This window comes from Anastrepha ludens, chromosome 3 (genome assembly GCF_028408465.1).
Source record: "Anastrepha ludens isolate Willacy chromosome 3, idAnaLude1.1, whole genome shotgun sequence".
Lineage (NCBI taxonomy): Eukaryota > Metazoa > Arthropoda > Insecta > Diptera > Tephritidae > Anastrepha > Anastrepha ludens.
The window spans coordinates 51,723,643-51,747,085 of NC_071499.1; the positions used below are offsets into that span (position 1 = coordinate 51,723,643).

The 23,443-nt window shown below is 32.3% G+C and overlaps 1 long non-coding RNA gene across 1 annotated transcript in view; it reads right to left on the reverse strand.

Moving 5' to 3' along the window:
- The window catches only part of LOC128857935 (uncharacterized), a 185,484-nt gene extending 162,419 nt beyond the window's left edge, over positions 1-23,065 (reverse strand). Inside the window, exon 1 of the long non-coding RNA XR_008453966.1 lies at positions 21,958-23,065. This is a non-coding gene — a long non-coding RNA (uncharacterized LOC128857935). The remainder of the gene's footprint in view (positions 1-21,957) is intronic.
- Positions 23,066-23,443: the final 378 nt, after the last annotated feature.

The following is a 23,443-nucleotide window of genomic DNA, read 5'->3' on the forward strand; positions in this document are numbered from 1 at the left end:
TTAGTCGTAAAATTTTATTGACATAATTTTATAAAAATTTTTAGTCGACATTCAGAGATTGCGTTTAAAGAAAAATGTATGAAATTTTATATTATTATTATTTTTTAGTAAAATTGTATTTATATTATTCTAAAAATTTTTATGCGAGATTAGAGGTTTTTGGTTAAAAAAAATGTATGACATTTTTTTAGTTCCTTTTTTTTAATTTTAAAAATTTTACTATAACGAAATTTAAATGGGTTTAAGGTAGTTTAAAAATTTGAAATTTATTTTCATCTTCAACTCGTTTTTACGTATTTTTATAATATTTTCTATTCGGCGCTTAGAGATTCCAGTTAAAAAAAATACTTAAAGGGACAGATACCTTTAAAATTTCAAAAAAAATAAACATTTTGTTTTGCATAAAATGTTAATATAATCCTTTAAGAATATATCAGAAAAAATTTAGAGCGTAAATTTAAGTATTTCTCATATTATAGATCGTCAACACGACTCCATTCTTTGCGTTGGAGCGCTGGGAGAGGTACTATATAGTTACGTTGTCGACTTTAGACGCGTTTTTCTCAAAACTATATTTTTCGAATTGGCGTACACGATAACTCGAAAAGTTATTGACCGATCTGCCTGAAATTTGGCACACATCTTTTTTATGTTATTACTTTCTATGTGTTACAATTCAAAAATTTTTCAAAAAAATCATTTTTTCGAAGCAAAAATAGTAGGAAAATTTGCCCCAAATTAATATATTTTTTGAAGCATTTTATTCCGCGATTTTTTTTCCATTTATTATTTAATTCATATAGAAATTATGACATTAATAAACAAAAAAATTTTTTGGTTTTTTGTATTCAAGTCACTGACGCCGATGCTACAATGCCCGCCGATTGAGAAGGCCCGCTGCGACCTTCCTGGAAGAATTGAGTGTACATTCGCCATTTTAAATGATTCAAATAAAAATAATTTTCTATATTATTTTAATATATAACTAAACTGTACGCCAATTTTGAAAAAAATATAATGACTTCTTCATTTTAAATATTGTAATTTTAATGAAAATCGGGGGAAATATGGCCGTTTACAGGTATCTGTCCGCTTAACATTTTTCTAAGTTAAAAATTTTTTTGTCACTAATTTCTCCAATCATTTTCTTTAAATAATTTTTAAGCGAGGATTACAGGTTTAAGTTGAAGACAATATATACATTTTTTATTTAAATAGCAGAAAAATACTTTAGGTAGTATTTTTTTCAGTAAAAGGTTTAACATATATTTATTTATATTTTGAATTTTCGAACTATTTAATTTCCTGCATGTGGCTATAGCAAGATTTGAGTAGTAGTTTCATTTTAAAACATTTTAACATTCAATTTATTCATTTATCAATAACTTTGGTTCATTTATCAATAACTTCAGTTAAAGAAAAAAATTACTTTTGTATTTCAGTTTTATTGATGATTTGATTTTATTTTCATTTTATTTTCATACTTTTTGTATTTTTAGCTTCCTGTTTTTACAAATTCATGTCGTGATTAAAATTGGAAAAAAATATAAGGGCGTTATTTCAGCCTTGAAATTTTAGTAACAAAAACTTTGCATTTTTTTTTTTTTTTTTTTAATTTTTACTTCAACAAACTTTCATACAACAAAATTTGCGTAGGTAGGTAGGTGGGTGGTTGTCATAAATACACACTTAGACCTTTCGCAGGCCCATTGAGATACGACTGGAGCTTATCCTTACTCTACGTGTTTGAAATTTGCATAAGTTTATGGTATTTTAGTTTTTATAATTTGAACTGAAATTTTAATATTTTAGAAATTTCGATTAAAGTAAGAAGAATATTTCGCTATTTTCTTGTTTCAATTGTTTTTAAATTTTTTTGTTGATTTGTTCATTTATTTATTTTTTTTTTTTGTTATTTTTTTATTTATTTTTTTTTATTTACATGAAATAAAATTATATTTTATTATAGCAACTAGCACCAAAGCCTATCGGTCTGTCAAATGTCTATATAAAATATTAAATATTAATTTGTTGAGTTAATATAATAATCCAGTTTCGGCAAGTGGACAAATATTTATTTCACCAAAAAAATTAACAATGAAAAATTTTACTTTCCAAATTTCTTAAAAATTAACATTCTTGAGTGGGCTTAAAGTCTGTAATTTCATTTTAAAATTGTATTTAGTTTTCGAAAAATGTTTGCCTTGGCATTCAGATGTCTCAAGGCAGCGGCTTGAGTTAGAATTGAAGTTTGGCTGCTGCAGATATAATTTTTTCCGCATATTTGATTACTTATTTTTACTTTTAGCTTCAAATTATAAAAAAAAAATATTTTTAGACTTGCTTGTACGCATAAGAATATATTTGCTTTTGCATAAGAATTTATATAGCTTTAGCTTTCAGCTGTCTAAGTGGGGTGATTTTTTCAAACAAAAATTGGTGCTAAGCCTTTTTCTCAAGGAAACTTTTTGAAATTTATTTATATGCGTAATAACATATTTTCTTTGCCAGTTATTAAGTTTCAGCTTATTTCCATTATTATTATTATTTTTTTTTTAATTTCTTAAAAACAAAAAAAAAAACGATTTTTGCTGTTTTCAACCTCCTTATGCATCACAGTACGCAGTTTATAATTTTTTATATAATTATAGTTTTCTTTTTCAGTTTCTTCATAGCGTAAATTAGTGCCACAAAATAATCAACCAGCAACTCCTTTCTTGTTTGATTTTTATTATTTATTATTTGTTCAAAATATTGCTCTACTCGCCCAAATTCATATAATTTCCCATAAAAAAGTAATTTGCATTCACTTTAGTAATTTTACTAGCAAATTTTAACAAGAGAAACTTATTTTGCCTATACGCACAACCCCACACCCAAGTCGCTGGCCTGCATTGCGGTGGAAAAAAATGTGAGCTACTCTTCTGCGTTTCAGAGTATTTTCGCTAACCACGCAAATGTTGCAATCAACCTGCAAGAACCTTTTCTAAACTAAAAAAATCTGCACACTCAACGCAAATACATTGCCAACAATTAGAGCACCACTTCACACTAGCGTCAGCGCCTAAAAACTGGCTACCGAAAAACCAAAAAAAGAAACAACCACACACACACACAAAATTAAAAAAAAAAATGTGTATCAAACTGCACGTACTTTGAATAATTTTCCTTCTTTTTAAAATGATTTCTCTGCAATTTTCCAATTCAGTTACATTTTTCCGGCATTTCGCGGCGCAACACTGCTTGCGTACGACTCGAATTGACGTTTCAGCGGCGGTATGAGCAAGCGAAGCGTTTCGTAATGTTTTTGCGTGCGTTTGACGAAAGCGGGTGTTAAAAACATTTTAATCAGTTATTTATTTTATTTTCTTCTTTTTTTTTGTTGTTATTTTCGCAATTAAAATGAATGAACGAGTACTTAGTAAAATGTTCACGAATTATTTCACAGCGCGGATGCAATTTTGCGTTAAAACGGTTGCTGGTGGATTTTCATTTCATACTTTTTTGGTGAGTATTGAAATTTCTTTTCTAATTTAATTCGATATTTTTTTAAACTCAATGAATCTTTTTTATTTTGTTATTTTTATTTATATTTATTTTTTTTTAATAATTTTGTATTTTGTGTTGTGTATGTGTTGTGTGCTGCACTTGTCCGGCGAATGAGAACAACAACACACGCGCGCAACAAAATTTTTTCGCCGGTGCAAGCCAAACAAACGTACGAAGGTATCTGCAAGAACTGCAGTGGCATCGCGTGCAAAATCTCTGTCAGAGTCAGAGGCAGTCGCTTTCGCGTCGCGTCGCATTGTCCATTCACAACATAAAACCCTTCGAACCAACTGGCAATCCACACCAAGCAACCAACAGGCAAGAAGAACCAACTCAGCTTAGGCTCTGAGTAAGAAAAAAGAAAAGCAGCTATTGCAACAACTCAACAGTGGGCAGAGGATAAACAGCACAATTGCAGCCAGGAAATGTGTGTGAACCGAGGAGACAAGCATGCAGGCACTCAGGTTGCGTCGCATCCAACACAACGCACTCAAGTCCGCCATTCAAAGTCACTCACGGCAACCAAACCAGCAAGCAGCAAAGTACGCTTGTTTGTGCGTATGTGTGCCTGTATTATTATTGTGTTGCTGCTGCAACTGTCGTAGCTACTTGTGTGTTGCTTGCAACAAGGCTCTAACTCTTTGACAAACAAAAAGAGTAGCAACAGCGCGTGAAGAGAACCGGTCGCACTGCTACTGGGGGGCTAAGAGTAGCGCATGTTGCACGAATTTGCGTCTCTTGCTGGCATTGCAGCAACAGCAACAGCAACAGCAACGGTAGCAATAGCGCTACATGCAACATTCGCTGTTGCGTCGCATTGCCCTTGCAACACGTTGCCGGTGCTGTGAGTGCGCGCCTCTTCCCTTTCCTCGCTTATTTGTTTATTTTATTTTTATTGTTTGGTGTTTTTGTTTTTTTGTGTTTTTTTGTAACGAACGGAGTTGTTGCTGTTGGTAGTGTACATACATATAGTGAGCGGGGGCAATTGAGCAGTGAGCTTTGTGAAGGTGTTGGTGTTGATGGTGGCAAGTGCACTGGATAGGTGGCAATCAGCTGCTTTTGCATTGCGCTGCTTTTGTTGTTGCCTGCAAGTGGCTGCTTGATTGATAGGTAAGTTTTTGGGTTTTTAGCGTATGCTTGGAAATATTCTGAAAATTAATTTTTTTTTCTTTTCTGTGTTAATTTAAATATCTGGCCTAAAAAAGTGCCGACCAAAAGCGAAGAAGAAGAATACTAAAATTTTTGTAGTTTCAGACGCTTTTTAATCACCAACAGAAAAATTCGATATTTTTATCGCGTCCAGTCGGAGAAGCTGCAGCACTTCAAATGATCGAACAAACAGTTTTGCTTCCTGAGTTAATTTGATCTTGTAAGTTGCAGACCAAGATCTTTAACCAAAATCCGCTTAACCCTAATGAAAGACGGGAAATCGACTGAATTGGCTCATTTTCAACTGAATCGTTGCAGCTGTGAAATTTTCGCTGCATAGTCTCTCTGATACAAGCACATGCGATAGTGCATACTAAAGGTGGCGCAAAATTATTCATCCATTCTTTCTTGTTTTGTTTTTTGAATACCTTTTTTATTAAATTAAAAAAAAAGCAAATATTTTGTGTGATGGAAATCTTTATTACAACCTTTACGCGCTGCACTGCTTGTTTTCTGTATTCTGCAGCTGTATAGTTCACAAGTGTCAATTATGACAGACGCACGACGCCATTTGCAGAAATTAGAAATTTTCCGATGGGGTGATTAATTTTGCGCGACGTCGTATATTAGCCATACTTTAACCACCATATCACACATTTTGTCCTGTTGGACGATTGTAACCGCGAACTCAGGTAAGCGCTCATTGTCTCAGAATTTGTTTAGTATTTTTTTTTTTTGTAATTTCCAAAAGTGACTCGTTCGAAAACCTTACGCAATACTAAAACTATTGTAAGCCTTTAATGAAGTAGCGGCATTTTCAGGTCATAAAAAAAAATCTTCATAAAAAACCAAACCTAAAGGTAACATGAGTTCCTGGCCATCGCGTCATTGAGGGTAACTGTAGAGCCGATGAACTAGCGAGACTCGGCACCAAATTGACCGATGAGTACATAGAAAATGACATAGGGATACCCTTAGAAACATGTAAGCTACTCATCCTTGAAGAAATTGTAAAGAAAGCAAACGAAATGATGGAGTAATGAAGACACCTGCAAAATCGCTCGCCAACTGTGGCCGACTCTCAATGCTAAGCGCACAGAATCTCTGTTAAGCCGAAATAAACACAGTCTTAGCACATTGATCTCAGTCATAACGTGGCACTGCCTAATAGGTAGACACGCCCAAAGGATGGGTGTGCAAACACATGACTTCTGTAGAATTTGTCTAGATGAGGACGAGGAAGAGACAATCGCGCACCTACTGTAAACCTGGGTGAACAATTTTTTGATGAGTTGGAAGATCTCAGTTCTACAGAAATCAGAAATATTTTAAAATTTTTGAAAAACACACACTGGTTTTAGGTGAGATAGGGACATCACAATGGGCTATGAGCCTGAGTGTGTCCCACAGGACAACCGCTTCAACCTAACCTAACCTAAAAAACCAAAACGTTTTTTTTTACTCACCCAAACATTATATCCCTATTGAAACGCACTATATATTTAGAATTTCAATGAGCAACCATGGTTTCGTGAACAAAAAGCACAAGTTAGAGTTATCCCATTAGTAAAAAAAGAGCAACAACAACCACAAAAATAAGAAAGACATCATAAAAATATTAAATTCATATCGGTTGCCTCGTGAAAGTGCCCATATACCTATACTTGAACTAAGCCTTATTAATTCGTACTTCTAAGATTTTTTTTCATATGTATTCCCTGGCACTATTTTCTATAAGAATAACTATTTTTTATAAAAACAACAAAAACCATATAACGCAAAGTCTCAAGTACAAAATTTTTCAAAATTTCATCAAAACTTTCCACTTTTTAACCAGTCTTATTTAGCCATGATTTTTGGCAAACCTTTTTTCATGAAAATATAGTTCATACTACAACAAAAACCATATATTCTGAAACTTAGTACGAAATTTTTCAAAATTTTATCAAAACTTTCAAATCTTTAACCAGACTTCAGGCACGATTTTTCACAATTTGTTTTTTGTTGATGCTGATAGACTTTTTCTTCCATATAATCAAAATTCATGCATCGACTTTGTATGGAAAAAAAGTGGTGACATCTCAGCGAGAAAAAATTGAAAAAAAAAAAATCAACGGTATTTTTTAGCTACTTGAAACTTGCACTTTGTTGAAATAAAATTATAAAAATTATGGTTAAAGAGTTGAAAATTTTGAAGAAACTTTAAAAAGTTGTATGCAAAAGTCCACAGTATGGATTCTATGGAATGATAACGACAGTTTAAGTACTTTGGTATTTTCCAAAATACTCAGTCTACCGAATCCAAAGATAATCTATTTAAGTGTCAAACTCTTCGCAAGTTTTCTGTACCAATTACGTTTCTTCCTTATTACATTTCTTTTTTTTTTTAAATACCAAATTTTTTCAACAACCACTTCCTTTATTTCTGAATACCCGCCTGCAATCGATTACCACAGGCAAATTAACAAAATGTTTTTGTAAATGCCAAGACTTTCAAAATTTGGAATAAAAGATCCTAGAAATTGGGATCCTCGTACCATAAAGGAAACCAATAGAACAAGTGGGGCAACTCACCAACAGCACCAACTGAAGGTCTCAGAAATAGCACTTTCCTGTATTTTGTGGGTGCAGCGGTTCATGGAATCCCTGGATTTTTTTCAGTCGAAGATTTTTTTCATTTTAAAAGTAACGACTAAGGAAAAAGATGTGTGATTGGATAATGAAAGCGTAACTGAATATTAGTGATAGTGAACCACTGATATTACCAAGCCGCTCAAGCACTTTCCAGATTGTGTAGTAAGAGGAAGTAGAATTTTGCACCAGCAATAGGCTTGGACGTTAAGAGCGCCGTAAAACTGCATTAAATCCAGCCAAAAGAAAAATTGAGAAGAAAATTGAGGTATACCATATAACTACTACATTCAAAAAATTAAAATATTAATATAATAAAATATAAGGGCGTGTTCCGTCGTAGCACAAGTCCTATAAACTCACATGGAGGCCATGCGATTATCAAAAGTCGCTATTTGGATGCTCACTACACAGAAAGATTTTACTGGATAATAAAATTAAGATTTGCGTACAGTAAGAACAGCCTTTGCATTATCACAAAATAGATAGTTGCATACAATAATCAGAGATCGAGAAATGTTCAGTAGTCAAGCAGTTTAAGTAGTTCGCGAGAACGCAAGGACGAGTACTAGGAGATTATAAGATATTTTGTCAGCTAGAATGCCCCATAGAGTAAGAAACGCGCCAACTGCAAGCAACTCCAATTTGTGAGCCAAAAAAATCTTCAAAGTTGCAAACTTCAGGCAACTCCAATTTGTGAGCCAAAAAAAAAAAAACTTCAAAGTTGCGAACTTCGGGCAAACTCCAATTTGTGAGCCAAAAAAAACCATCTTCAATTACGTGCCACGATATGCCTTTTTACTAGTTAGTTGCTATGAGCAGTAAAATAATGCTGAAACAGGTTCTTTCTGGTTCGAGTTAAAAACCAAATCAATAGGGAAAAAATTACGTCCGTTATCGCCATTTAATCACCCCACTCAAGAGTTAGTAGAAAATTACATTATATTTTTAGGTGAAGGCCATTAATATAAACTCTAAGTTATAGGTAACCGGGGTACTGAAATAATCAAATCAAGTGAAATAACCAAACGACAGAGATGTTTATCTTTTCACTACAAACTACAGAAATTTTCATATTTTTTTAATTGCAATCAAATCTTTTAAGTCTAATTAAAATGTGACATGCCCGTTTTAGTGATTCATTTCTTGTTTTTTACTAAGGTAGCATTAAATTTTCAAGCAAAAATATTTTATTTTATTGAAATTGAGAAGACAATAAATTACAAGTATTACACAAATGTTTTTTCATAAAAAAAATTTCGTTTCCGAATTATTAATATGTCAACGAAAGTAATATTTTTTGATTAGTTTCTGCATTTCAAATACTTTTATACGGCTAATATCTGTTAATTGGCGTTTAATTTTTTTAACATTACTCAGAGTGGTGATCAGAAATTTACATTTACTCAAAGAAACACTGAAAATTTATTAAAATAGTGTATGAAATGGCTGGGCTTACAACTTTCTGCTCCCTCCCAAAGTCAGTTGGTTATCGTTTTATATGCGGAGCTTTTTCATGGCAGAAATTCACTCTCACATTTGCCTTTGCCGAGGAGCGACCGCTATTGGAAACATCTTGTTCTATCAATTGGTGTTTCGTGTCCGAAGTGTCCGAACGTGTGCACTTCCGTATGGTAGTCAAGCACCAATCCATACGACTACTGCGGCCACAAAAAAAAATACCAAATTATAGTTTTAATTTCAACACAAAAATTGTAAGCAGACATATTTTTGATATTCACATTTGAAAGCCAGCTGAGTGCTCATCAAATTGCTAAATATTTATTTATATCCTTAAGACTTGACTAGCATTAACTGAGGGCCCTCTTTAGCGCAGGAAATAAAGCAGTTTTACGTCGCTCTGAATATCCAAGACTTTGGCTGCCGCAAAATTCTACTTCCTCTTACCACACAATCTGGAAAGTGCTTGAGAGGCTTGGTCATATCAGCGGTTCACTATCACTAATACTCAGTTACTCTGCCACTATCCATTCACACACTCTTTTCCTCAGACGTTGCTTTTAAGCTGAAACAAATATTCGATTTTGGCAGTAAATTACCACTAATCGGAGGTTAGTTAACTTTAAGTGATTCGGTGCATATCAGCCACGTTTCTATTAAATATACGATTAATAGTATATAATAATTCTGTTAAAAAATAAGCCGCTGAATTTTGTATCTCCAGCGTCAGCCGCTTGTTCGCATGAAAGCAAACTTCACCACAATTAAATATTGCCCACTTCTAGACACTGAAATTAACTTGGAAACGAGAGTTAACAGAGTTTTAACTTTCATCCTTTTACAATATTGCAAATGGCTGCTCAATTCAAAATTTTTTTATCTCGCCGAGAATAAAATTCTCAGCTTCTATTCTTTTCGAACTCCAACTCCATGCGCTTATAGACCCGTATTTGAAATTTAAGTTTTAATTGTAAATGTTTATAGTAAATGTCGGTCATGTGTGGTCACTTACAGCCGTACTGAGTTCAGTCTTTAACTAGAAATTAGGAAAATTAAGAGCTTTCAGATGTTATCATAGCCACCAGCAAGTCGGAGCTGCTGAACTGATATTGAATCCAGTTTCAAGTTCTGCACAAAATCTCAAGGATTTAAGATCAAAAGCTGACATTGGTTGCATACTCATAAAACAACTAACAAATAAGCCAATATAGAGCAGATAAATAAATCGATAACTGCCAGTTAGTGCAATTAGAAGTCTTTATAACGAAACAACAATTTTGTTTAGAATTAATAGAAAAAATTCGGCAGGAAAATATTCAGAAATAGCAGTAATAATAGTAATAATAATTAAAAGATATTTACTCGCAATTTCGTAACTGTGGCTCCTTGTCATAAATCAACTAACCCGTAGCTGCCAGTTAGCGTTTAACTCAACGCTAAGTATCCACTATCTGCCATAGTTAAACAGTTAAGCTCCATTAACTTAGTCCAAAAAAGCCCGAGAACTCAAAATCGCGCATAAAATACTTTCAATTTACTTTTAGAACTGAATTTCTTTCGTCTCCCTGAAGTTCAAAAAACTTTATTTACTAAAAAGACTTACTTAGTGATCGTTTAAAAGCCGCAAGGGAAATTATTACCTATATACGCCAACTATTAAATATTAGTTCTAAGTGAATGAAAAATACAAAAGCAGCGGTGCAACAGCTCATGGGGCTGTTCTAAAATTGTTCAAAATTCACTGAAGTCTTTTGCTTCTTCACATGTGCTTAGTCCACTTGAAGAGACCTTTTCCAATTTTATGATTTTGCATTTGGCTGGCCAATGTCCACACATTATTTAAATTATTTTGGCAATAGTCGAACACCAACTTAAGTAACAAAAATTTGTATATGTAAATACTTACAAAGCAGGAACAAGTCAACGCAAAGGTGTACCTTTTTAGGTATTTTTTTTTTGGAGATAATTTTTTTTTTTAATTATTTACATTCTTTTGATTACTACTGATTTTGAGTTTCAAATTTTGCGCTGAAAACAGAACATGCGTACCCTTCTTGCGCAAAAGCTCCTCTTACTTATATGAGAAATTGGAAGCACAAATCTGCATTTTTGACACTGTTTTAAAAAATTTATGTGATATTCAAAATTCTTGCGACACTTGTACTACGACATTTATTTTAGTAAAAAATGCAATCAAATTAATTTATTTTTAGGTAAAAAAATTAACTAAAAAAAAAGTTTTCTTAAAAAAGATTTTCCTTAGAAAAGTTTTCTTAAAAAAATGTTTACTTAATATAAAAAAAATAAGTTTTCACTTTATTTTGCATCAAATTAATTTATTTTCAGATAAAACAATTTTAAGTAAAAAAAATTTACTTAAACAAATTTTTTTTTAAAAAAATTTGACTTAAAAAAATTTTACTTAAAAAAATTTGTTTTTTTTAATTTCGAACAAATTTTTTTTTTTTTTTAATTTTACTTAAAAAAATTTTTTTTAACTTTTTGGTTTTCTGTAGTGTTTATAGGTTCGAAAGTTTTCTTTAAAAAATGTTTACTGTACAAATTTTTTTTCACTTTATTTGTGCATCAAATTAATTTATTTCCAATTTTACTTAAAAAAAACTTTACTTAAAACAATTTTACTTAAAAAAGTTTTTTTTCACTTTTTGGTTTTCTGTAGTGTTTTAGGTTCGAAAGTTTTTTTAAAAAAATGTTTACTCTAAAAAAATTTTTTTTCACTTTATTTGTGCAACAAATTAATTTATTTTCAGGTAAAAAACTTTTGCGTAAAAAACTTATACTTAAATAAATTTTAATTACTTAAAAAAAAATTTACTTAAAAAAATTTTACTTGAAAAAAATTTATGTGATATGAATTGAAAATTTTACTTGAAAATTTTTTTTTTTACTTAAAAAAATTTTTTTTTTCTTTAAAAAAATTGTACTTAAAAAAATTTGTTTCACTTTTTAGTTTACTGTGGAGTTTTTTTAGGTTCGGAATTGTTTTTATGCGCCACAATTCACTTCTTTTTATTATTTTCACTATGTTTTCTTTTATCTTAGCTTAGCCACATAGAAATAATAGTTATTTATCGTTTCAAACCGATAATCTATATAAAGACAATTAAATTGCGCAACTAATTAACTAACAGAATACAAAAAAAAAATTCATTTTTTAATGTTATTTAACACAGCGAAAAAAAGCACTTTTTTTCAATAATTAATTGTGTGTTCATTTTTTCATATTTTTGTACAAGAGTAGTCTATTATATGCGGGAAAGCCTTCTGAATAAGACAATATTTTTCTTTTGGGTTTCAGGTGAAAATTACGACCGCAATCTTACACGCCGTTTTACTAACGCGCAACGTTAGTAGCCACTGAAGCCACTGATAAGAGGCCCTCCTTAAGATTTTTTGCACAGCAATTTTTTTTTACTTGTTTAGTGCATATTTTCAAGCAGGAAAAGGTATTTTTATTGAATAATTTCATCCTTTCTTTTTTATTTTATAATTTATTAGTACTCAATTTTTATATATTTATACTTTTTTTTTTTAACTAATTTTGGTTTTATTGTTTTATTTAATTTTTTTTTATGTCCTTGAATTTCAATTTTATTATTTTGTGTTTTTTTTATGCTCTTGAATTTCAATTTTATTATTTTTTTTTTTATTCTCTTGAATTGCATTTTTATTATTTTCCTTTAAATTCTTGAATTTAAGTTTTATTATTTTGTTTTTTTTAGGTTCTTGAATTTCAATTTTATTAAGTTGTGAATTTTAATTTTATAAAATTCCTCTATTTATTCAAGCAATTTTTGTAATAAATATTTTTTTTTAATAATAGTTTTGAAATAAAAATAATGCTTCAAATAAAGAGAATATTCTAATTAGTTAAAATTTTTTATTTCTCTAAATTTTGCTTAACTGGCGTCTTTTGAAATTAAATTTTTCTAAATTAGGAAATTCCTAAGAAGAAAATATATGGGAACTTCAATTTCATAATTTAATAATTATTTATCCTTGTATTTTTTGTATTAATAATTAAATTTTTTAAATTTATACTTAAAATTTTCAATTTTCAATTTTTTAAATTCTAATTTTTTTGTGTTTAAGCTTAATTTCCGAAATTTTAGAACTTTTAACTTCAGTTTAGGCCAAATTCTTGGATTATTATTTAATTTATTTATTTATTTATATTTTTTTTATTTTTGGAATTTTAGGTTACATAGAGTTCGTGGTCGAAGGCGCTTTTCATTCGCACGCAAAAAAGCGTGAACTGTCCTAAAAAATTGTACACAGTTAGCAGCTAATGCATTAGCTATTTAGAACCAGATTAAAATGCTTAGGAGATTTACTATATGAGAAGTTAGCGTACCTCTCGGGGATAGATCGCCAAAGTTTACTTAGATTCGCAAAAGACGCAGACGTAGTACAAGATGCCTACAACAAAGAAATGTAAGGTTCTAGCTCCATCTGGTAACACTAAGGACCAATCGGTGTATGTGATGGCTTTCAGCCAGCCATGTCAACCTAACCTAACCTAGCAGCCAATGCAAAAAAAGTTTCTCAAAATTTTAGTCGTTAACTTTTATAAAGTGAGTTGCTTTTAATTAGAGTCTGAAGAGAGTCTGTCCTTTTATTTTTATATTTTTATTATTTACTAAATTAGTGTTTTTTTTTATTATTTATTAAACTTATGCTGTAAAATTGGTTCCTTATAAAGATTTTTGTTTGTTTTTATTTTTCGCATTCATTTATTATTTTTCTTCACTTCTTTTTTATTATTATTCATTTTTTCTTTATTTTTAGTGTTCATGTTTTAATTTAATTCTTTCATTTTAACTATACATTTTTTAATGATTTTTTTTTTTTTAGATTTAAAGATTATTTGAAGATATTTTGTTATTTAAAAAATTTGGTAGTTTTTTTCATTTTAAATTTCCGCACAAAAATTGTTATTACCATACATTTTTATATTTTAATTTTTGAAAATAAATTATAAATTATTCATCGTATAACAACAAAATCTTCAACAGAAAATGGTGCTATGATTTCAAAATCTTTGGTTTTAATTTTGGAATATAAATTTTCCCGTTTTTTATTATTAAAAAATTCTCTAAATAATTTAGTGCTTTTTGTTAATGTTTTTGTTGTAAGTATCCGAATATACATTTTTTATTACTTAAAATTTTTTGGTCTCAATTTCCAAAGTTAGTGTTTTCTAGTTTATGTTGGCCAAAAATTCTTTCCAAAAACTTGGTATAATTTTGGTTAATTTCTTAATGATGTTAATTAATATTAAATTAAATAATTAAATTAGTAAATTAAATACTTTTAAATTTCAATAATTTTTTCAAATTTAAATTCTGTTTTTTTCAATTTTATTATTTGAATTTTTATTTTAATTATTAAATTTAAATTAATTTGTTTTTCGTAATTTTTGATGTTTTTGCCTTTTTGTTAAGTTTTGCCTTAATTCCGAACAAGATTTGTTGTGCAATTATTGCCCAAAATGATATTTTTTAAAAATCTGTTTTTGTTATTCATTTCTAATTACGCATTCTGCATTCATATTTCTGGTTTATTTATTTGTTTTTGTATATTCACATCTTCATTCCTGCCATAAATTTGCTGAATAGTATTTAATGTCTTAATTTTTTGGTAGTTAATTTCTGAATATTAGTTATTTAACTGTTTATGTTATTTGCTCTCAGAACTGAAAAAAGTTGCATTCCATTTCATTCAACTTCACTGTGGATATTTTCACAATAAAATAATTGTTTTGCTTATTTGGTCACTGCTTCATTCATCCAAAGCAAAAACTGGGAGAACCCATCCCCGTAGGATTAAAATTGTTTCTACGCGTCAAAAAAGTTTGACAAGGCTTAAAACATTCAATTTCTTCCTTTTGTTTATTTTTTTCCAGCGCACGAAAGTTCGCACTTAGTTTTCTTCTCTCTTTAATCATTTTTTTTTTCTAATTGCTTTCGACTTTAGTCAATATTTTTCCTGCTTATGCACAAAATCCCAAAAAAAAGTTGGTGTAAGTTATATTAAAAAAAAATCAGGTAGATTAAAAAACACGAGGTAAATTTTTTTTTTTTGTTTTTTTTTTCAAAATCGTTCACCACCACTAGCCAACTTCAACACACCACAACAACACCTGCACCTACACTCGCGTTCACATGCCCGCACAGCCGAGTGAATAACATTCAAAACCCGTTAAATTGTAAAAAAACAAAAAATTGTTTTCCAAAAATTCAAAATAAAAGAAATTTACGCAAAGTGCAAAACGCCAAACTCATGACAAAATTCGAAAGATTCGTTAAACTCGTAAATCTGTTAAGCAGACGCGTCTTCGTTGATTGCATTTCCGCCAGCGAGAACAGCAAAACACCGCCCGACACCGACACCAATGCGATTGTGATTGCGAATGCGGCTGCAAATTTCAAACGACGACGTGTTTGCGAGTGACTCTTGGCTGCTGGTCTCGCTAGCTAATGGTTGTTGGTTGCATTGGCGCGAAGCCACCACTACCAATACCACCACCACCACCACCACCACCACCATCAGCAACATCACCTAGCGCCTAACAGTAGTAGCGACAGCACCACCCGGCAAGCACTAGAAAGAAAGTCGCCAAATAGGAAAAACAAAACAAAAAAATAAAAAATAAAAAAACTGAAAAAAACAATCACCGAACATTTGATGTGATTGCGTTACTGTGAACGTCAAAGCTCGGCGGTTTGACGCGGCGCTGCAATGAGATGTTGCGCGTTACGTTAGGTTGGTTGAAGTGATGTGTTCTATTGTGGCTGTTATACAAAATATTTTGCCTAAATAGGACGAATACTACACTGATGACGTAGCACGACGCGTTTCTGCTTCGGCCTGTATTGCGTTGCAATTCATCCGCGTCGTTCGTGGTGGTGCGCTTGATGCGTGCGTTTGCGACTACGTGCACTGCTGTTGTGCGCCCGTTGACGTTGTGGCTAACAGACGAAAGCGTTGCGCCCAGCGCAGAATAGAATAGAACAAGGCATAATAATATGAGCACATACATACATACATATGTGTGTAGGGCCGCAGCGCATTGCATGACGATCCGATGCGCCGACCCATCGTGGCGTCGACTGCATGTCGTTGACGAAATTGAGTGTGCGAGTGAGCAAGTGAGTGAGTGAATGCATGCAGGCATACACATATACACATACGGAAGGCGCGCATAGCGGCAACAAGAACAAAACCAACAACAACAAAACAATAGCAATAGATAAATGTTACATGTTGGTCACCACCGTCGCACAACAAGCCACGGCACAGCCATATTCCACTCAATGAGGGACACGGCGGCGCACATGTCAACAACATTAGTCTGTCAAATTTCAAACTATCCATCCAAGCAAACCATCAAACCTGCTTGCCATCCATCTAGCCACCTATGCCAAAACATCTACAAGAGAACCGAACACGCGCGACTGTGTGGACACGCGAGCGCGCAACCGAACTATCAAACGAATGTTCGGCGTTGCAACGATGACCAAAACTTTTTTCGCGCTTTTTTCGTAGCGCTTGCGATACGACCGTTGTACGATATCTGTATCGATGTCTGTTTGATAGCCAATCGGTCAGTTCAAGCTTTTGTTATCTTCGTCCTCGCGCTTTCTCACTCGCTCACCCCATCATTGCTATCATACACAAAAGCGCACACACACACACGCACGCACATATCCAGCGGGCATTAGTTCTCCACACTCTACACTAAATCGTTACTCATTATGTCGTCCGCAAATTGTCACCGTGGCAGGACATTTGCGCGCGTGTGTTCGTGTGTAGTGCGGGCGATACAGTCATGGAAGCACAAGCGCGCGCGCGCGCGTAGGATTCTGTGTTAGGCGCACAGAAAAATGGAGCCAACATTTCAACTACTCTAATTCGCCAATCACCACCCTCACGCTACGCGTTGGAAGCAACCCTTACCAGAAGCAAAGTAAACGAAAACAAAGCAACCCCAAACCAGGAGCCGGCCACCCTGCGTTGAGTTGAGCACACGCGCCTACTTAGCTGTGGCGCGAGCAAAAATGTGTTGTGCGTTTTGTGGAGGATCTGTTGGGTCGGCGCGGCGCGGCTCAGCGCAGCGCAGAGTAATGCAGCGTCTTGTTGTAGTAGTATTTTGTAGTAATTTTTTGTACCAACAAGTGTTGAATTGTTTTTTGTGTTGTTGTTGTTGTTGGTGCCTGATGGTGGCGCATTTTGCGCCAAATGTCCATTAACGTTTGATGGAATTGTCAAACAATAAAGAGAATTGTGTGCATTTTACAGGCGCGGCATATTAATTTGGGGTATTATTGTTTTTGTATTTAGTTGTCAGCTGTGTTTAGGATTTCTCTTTTAATAGTTAGGACGACACAATTTTTTTACTTTTTATTAATAAAATTTCTTTTTCGAGATACTTTAAGATGGCACAAATTTTTGTTTCATAACCGGCCAAGGACGATCAGCAGCGGTAAAAAATTTTGGAGAGCATTTCATTTTCTTACAGCAACAACATTAAAATTTTTAAAATTACTTTCAATTTGCAAAAAAAAGGGAGGCTGGCCCAAAATTTAGCAAACGAATAGATAATTTTGTTTTTAATGGACTTATAGTATATTTAATTTTTTATTTTTTTCTATTATTTTTTTTTAATGTTTTTAGAGAAATGCACACCATTCACACGACTGTGGATGCCTCCAAATATAATAACATTTTTTTTTCTTACAGGCTTGCTGGGGTTACTATACAGAAATTTTAAACAATTTTGTTGTCTTTTTTCATAGTATTAAAGTGTAAAGGGTTAAAGACTACGCCCTGAGAGTCACAAAAGCGTATACGGCCAAAGAACTGTGAACTATTAAGAAATATGCCGTTTATTAAAACTTTTTTTTTAATTTGTACGTAAAGTCAACTGGCTGCCATCAAGGCAGGTTAGCATAGCTAAGGTTGAGTGGCTGTCATCCGACACATTTAGGCCTGAATAGCGCCATTGTGGTACCACTGGAGCGCGCCCTTTACACTGCTGAGTCTTATCTCTGAACCAACTTGTGGCGCCATCAAGAAAAGTACTGTAATACCACAGCTCTTGTAAAGGCTTCTGATCAAGCATCAATGGCATGGTCCATCCAACGTTTTTTATCTCTATCGCCACTGTTTCTTCAGCAAAGTGCTCAAATAAATAGTTTCTCATGATTTTCTTGAAGTCTTTCGAATATGAAGCGGTTTGCCAACCAGTTCTTGGTTCAGAGCATGCAAGCATCCAGGTTGCTCGACGGCTCCAAACGAGGGGGAGCTTTTTGGTTTCCGGACATACCATTGCTGAGATGGCAACTTTGACGATGCATTGGGCATTTTAAACCCCCCATTCGCACAGAAGAAGAAAAAACTTGCAAGTCAGCTTCATTGCACTTTTCAAAGCCTACTACAACACCTGGGCCTAGGAATTAAGGAAACGTTTTTTTTTGCTGTGTTGATTGTATTAATTTTATTTCATAATAATTTTTATTTATTTCTTACTTTATAATAACCATTTCAATGTTTTATTAAACAAAATTTTAGGAGAAAGCTCATTCCTTTAGTAGGTATTCAGAACCCCATAAATTTGTCGTATTTTTTCAGAAGTTTACAAAGTTGTAAAATAATAATTAATATTTTTTATTGGCATTTCTAAAATAAGTTTAACTTTTTTATTATTATTAATATTTTTTTTTTCTCGAGAGCCTCTCGCTTTTATTGTTATTAACTGTTATTTTTTTTTTTTTGGTTAGGCAATTATTTTTTATGTTAAGGGGTTTAATACCTTGTGTTGGACTAAAAAATCGAAAATTTTTTTATGGCATATTCTAAAAGTACACCATATAAAAAATATAAATTCATAAAGATCGGAGCACTAGAACGAAAGTTGCAGGCCGTAGAAGCGCGCGACCTTTCTTGGAACGAGATGTGCACGCAAAACTTTAGCCTCGATTATCCCGAAGTCGTGATTTTTGAAAATTACAGTCATCCGGTGATCATTATTTATCAAAAACTATTTGACCGATTTGCATAAACTTTTTCTTTAATTATTTGAACTTGCAACATCGTGAATCTGAACGGTTCACTTTTTATAAATATTTGCATAGTTCGCTGGAATTAATTTTTTTTTAATTTTTCAACCCCTTAAAATCGTTTTTTTGATGCAAAGGGGTTTTCATATCAAGACACATTTTTTTGGGTAAATAAACCGTTCAGATTCACTAAAAAGAATTGTTCTACAATAATCATTTAATTTTTTTGAATTCAGTTCAGCTGCTCATGCGCTACCGTGATCCCCACAAGCCTCTTCCAAAAAAGAACTTTTGAATTTCAATAAAACGCAAATTAAAAAAAAAATGTGTATACATATTTTTTTATATTATTAATACATTTTTATTTTTATTATTTTTTTCTTTTGTTATTTTTTTTATTATTTATTTTTATTTTCATTATTTTTTTATTTTTATTATTTTTTTATTATTATTTTATTAAATTTAAATATTTTGAATTATTAAATTTAATTTTTTTTAATGATTTTTCATTTTTTAATTAATTAAATATTATTAAATTTAAACTTTATTTAATTTTCTAACTGAATAAATAAATTTTTAGTTTTTTAATTAGTTACATATTACTAAATTTAAAATTTTTTAATAATCTTTTAATTAATTAAATATTATTAATTTTTCATTAAATTTCATTTTTGTTTTTAATAAAACTAATCGCTACTTTGTTTTAACGAAAATTTCTCTACTTTGCTTTTAAGTTTCTTCTCTTTTCTTTTGCATAGAAATTAGCGCGCCAATACTTCAAGTTAAAGTTACAATTGGATTTTTGTCGCATTGATTAAAAAAAATACACCAATAATACTTAAAAGGGTTCTTCCTTTAACTAAGTTTAAGCAATTATTTTTACATGGCTTAATTTTTTTTTTTGGAAATTTCAAAATTTTTTGGTATTATGTTTTGATATCTTTGAAATGTTTTTATTTCAATGCGTTTAACGGATGTTTTTTACGCTGCATTCCCTTACATTATTCATAACGGCGTGTTTTCGCACCAAATATTTATAAAAAAGGTCACTTTCTTAATATATAAAAGTATATGTTTTTTGAAATCACTTTTTTAGAAAACTATTTTTTTTAATTTTATTTTTTACAAAAGTATATTTCTTTAATTCTTTTTTTTACAAAAGTAAATTTTTTTGAATTCACTTTTTTAAAACAATATATTTTTGTTTTCGATTCACTTTCTTACAAAAGTATATTTTTTTTGGATTCACTTTTTTACAAAAGTATATTTTTTTAGATCACATTTTATTTTCTTATTTATTTTGCATATGAAACTCTTCACATGCCAGGAGTCACATATTTTTGGATTCCGTTTACGAGTGCTAACATTTTTTCACACTTTTGCTCCTTTAGTCATCACAACGGACCTGTAAGGTCTAAGTGAGTTGGTCGTGCAGACCGACTACCACCATAACCTAACCTACTCCTTTAGTCCTCTTCCCCAATCGAGAATGGCAAGCATTTTGGTAAGTTTTTCACATGACGATTTTTTACCGAAAATTGCTAAGTACTCATACTTACGCAATATACAACGCAATATACATAGATTGTAAAGTTCAATTTATGAAAACAATTAACTGCATTTTCTCAAATTTTATATAGCAATTATTTATTTATTTTTAACAGAAAAGTAAAATATGGCGTAACTTAACTTTTATGCGTCCCCATTAATTTCCACTTCTCATTAGAACTAGCAGTGGTTTTAATGATATAACAAAAACAGTAAAATTTTACCAAAAAAAAAATAGTTTTTAGTGCAAAAAATAAATATTATCATTTTTTATATTTTTGTATGAGTTTTAACGGAATTGGTTTTAATATCAGAAAAAAAAATAATAAAAAATTTCATAGAGACGGCAGCTATAACTTAAGTCAAATATTTCAGTTCAATATTTGACGTATTTCTTTTTTTTTTTTTGAGAATTTAATTTAATTTTTAAATTTTTTCCGTTTTTCACTCAAAAGTCACAGGTGTCCTTACTTCTCACTGCTTCGAAATCTTTTTTCAGTTTCATTTTATATATGTATGTGTATATGTGTATGTATATGTATATGTATGTGCATATATTTAAAAAGTTTGCAAAAAAAAAGTTGCGAGGTACTCCACTGTCATAAGTATTCCCAGTCACTGACTGTCAATCAATTTTATGAAGTTGCTTATATTTTTCACCTCAGGACAAGCAAAGATTTCATTTCATTTTCTTAAACTCACCGCTAGGAATTGTACCACTTTTCACGGTTTTAGTTCTAATAAAATTGTAGTAAATTGTGTCATTATAAACCAAGTCAGGACAAGTAAATCTCTATCTAAAAGTATACCCACACTTTTTTACCAAGCCACTGACTACATTTTATGGCAGCTGCTTGAAACTCCATAAAATTTTAAAATTTTTTTGCAATTTTTTAATTAACCCTTTCATGTACATACAGCACTTTTTTAGCCTTTTCTTTAGTCACTGAAATTTAATTACTTTATTTTAATTAACTAATTTGCAAAAATTAATTTTTTCATAAGAATTATGCAACTTTTTTAACATTTTAAAGTCACTGAATTTTTTTTATTGACATAATTTTTTTAATTAATTTCTGATTCCAAGTTTGTTATTTTAGTTTTGCTAATTTGCAATATTTTAACAGTCACTAAAATTTTTGGTTATTTAGGTTTTAACAACCACTCAAATCGCTAAAATTTGTATTCCGTATAAATAAAATTTTTTTTTATTTTTTTTTACATTTTTTAGTTTTATTATTATTTTTCATCACCAAGTTTTTCGCCATTTTACCAGTCACAGAAATTTTCATTTATTGCATTTTTTCAACTATTTTCATTTTCCATTTATAAATTTTTTTATTGCACTACTTTCAGCTATTTTTTGTTTTCTATTTCAAAAACTTTTCTGTTTATGCGCATTTTGTTTTAATTCGCTTTTTAATTAACTCTTATTCGTTTTCATTATTTCTAATTGTTTGCCCTTAATAAAAAACAAAATTTTTCCTCTTCCTCTACTTTGCCGTCGGTCAATCGTCCGACATTCCTCCAAACCTACCGCACTTTCTCACTGCTATACTTCCGCTATGCGCACAACATTTACGCTTTTCCCGCTTCGACTATTTACCGCCGATTTTAAAACACGTTTTCCAGTTAATTTTGCAAATTCCGTTGCATTATTTTGTAAGTTTTTGAAATTTTCCTAAATATTCACTCACATTTTTTTTTTTATTATTGAAAACTTCGTTTACTTTTCTACATTTTCTGGTAAAGTAAAATTTCTTTCCGCCTTTTACTATTATATGTTTAGCCGCCGCTGGTCTTCGAGTTAGCTACTTATTGCTGCTGCAACCGCTATTGCGATCCGTTCTTAGTCGTTGCGTGTCTCGTCTCGTTCGTTGCAAGCGAGTAACTTTTTGCATGTGTTGCGTTGCGTTCGCTGAGTGTGCGAATATGCGGTGGCTGACTGCCGCCTGACCGACTAGCTGACTAGCTGGCTGGCTGCCTAGCTGCCTGGTTAGTTGGTTTGTTGGTTTGCTGGTTGGCGTGCTAACTGGCTAACTGCACGAGTGGCTGCCCGAGTGGCTGCTGCTCTACGGCTGTTCCTTCCGTTGGCGCTGTTTGGCTGCCTCGCTGGCTGACTAGCTAAGTGCCCAACTGGCTGGCGGACTGACTAGCTGGCTTCACTGGCTGACAGATCGACTAGCCTGCTCCTACTACACATACTCTAATGTTATGCTGTCATGACTGCTCTAGTCACTCCGTGTGCGTTTTCTAGAAACTTTTGTATGTGCGTGTGTAAGTGTGCGAGCTGCTGCTACTGCTGCTGTTGCTGTTGCTGCCGCTGCTAATGCCATTTGAGTGAGCTTGCTGCCAATCTCCTACTTATTACCCGCACAGCGTATTTGTTGTATTGGTCAGTAGTGATTTTTTTTGCGTGCGTTAGTAGTTGTGGCGATCCCCAAACATTTGTAGAGCCAAACGCATTAACACTCCGCTGACGATGAACCTTAGAGAAAATTAAGCGAAGAAGAAAAAGTCGTGAAATGTTACGGCCAGTGCCAGTGTCACTGTCGTGAGAAACAGAAAGGTGTACACACACACACACTGGCGTGAGCGTAAGAGTGCAGAAATTTCCTATTGTAAACCCCTTACGCTGGCCAAGCAACAGCAGAGGTGCGCTGCAACTAGCTTGTCGTTGGCGCTCAGCGTGCGTTCTGCTAACTAATTCATAGTTGAAATGCCCCTACACACACGCACACACGCACATACACACACTAGACCGCCGACAATTTACTCACTTACTCACTGTAGACTTTTCTGCGTTTCAGTGCCTCGAAAGTGTTCCTCAACAATTTGTCTCCTCCGCTGTCCCATCTCTGCCGCTAGCTCGCACAATAGCTCGCACATGCTGAGGCACACTTGCGAATGCGCTCTGTTCGAAATGCAATTTCACTCAAACTAAACTCTTGCTCAATGCCAAAGCTCCATACAACAAACCTCCTATTGGTCTGGGCGCTCCACTCCCCGCCCACCACACACAC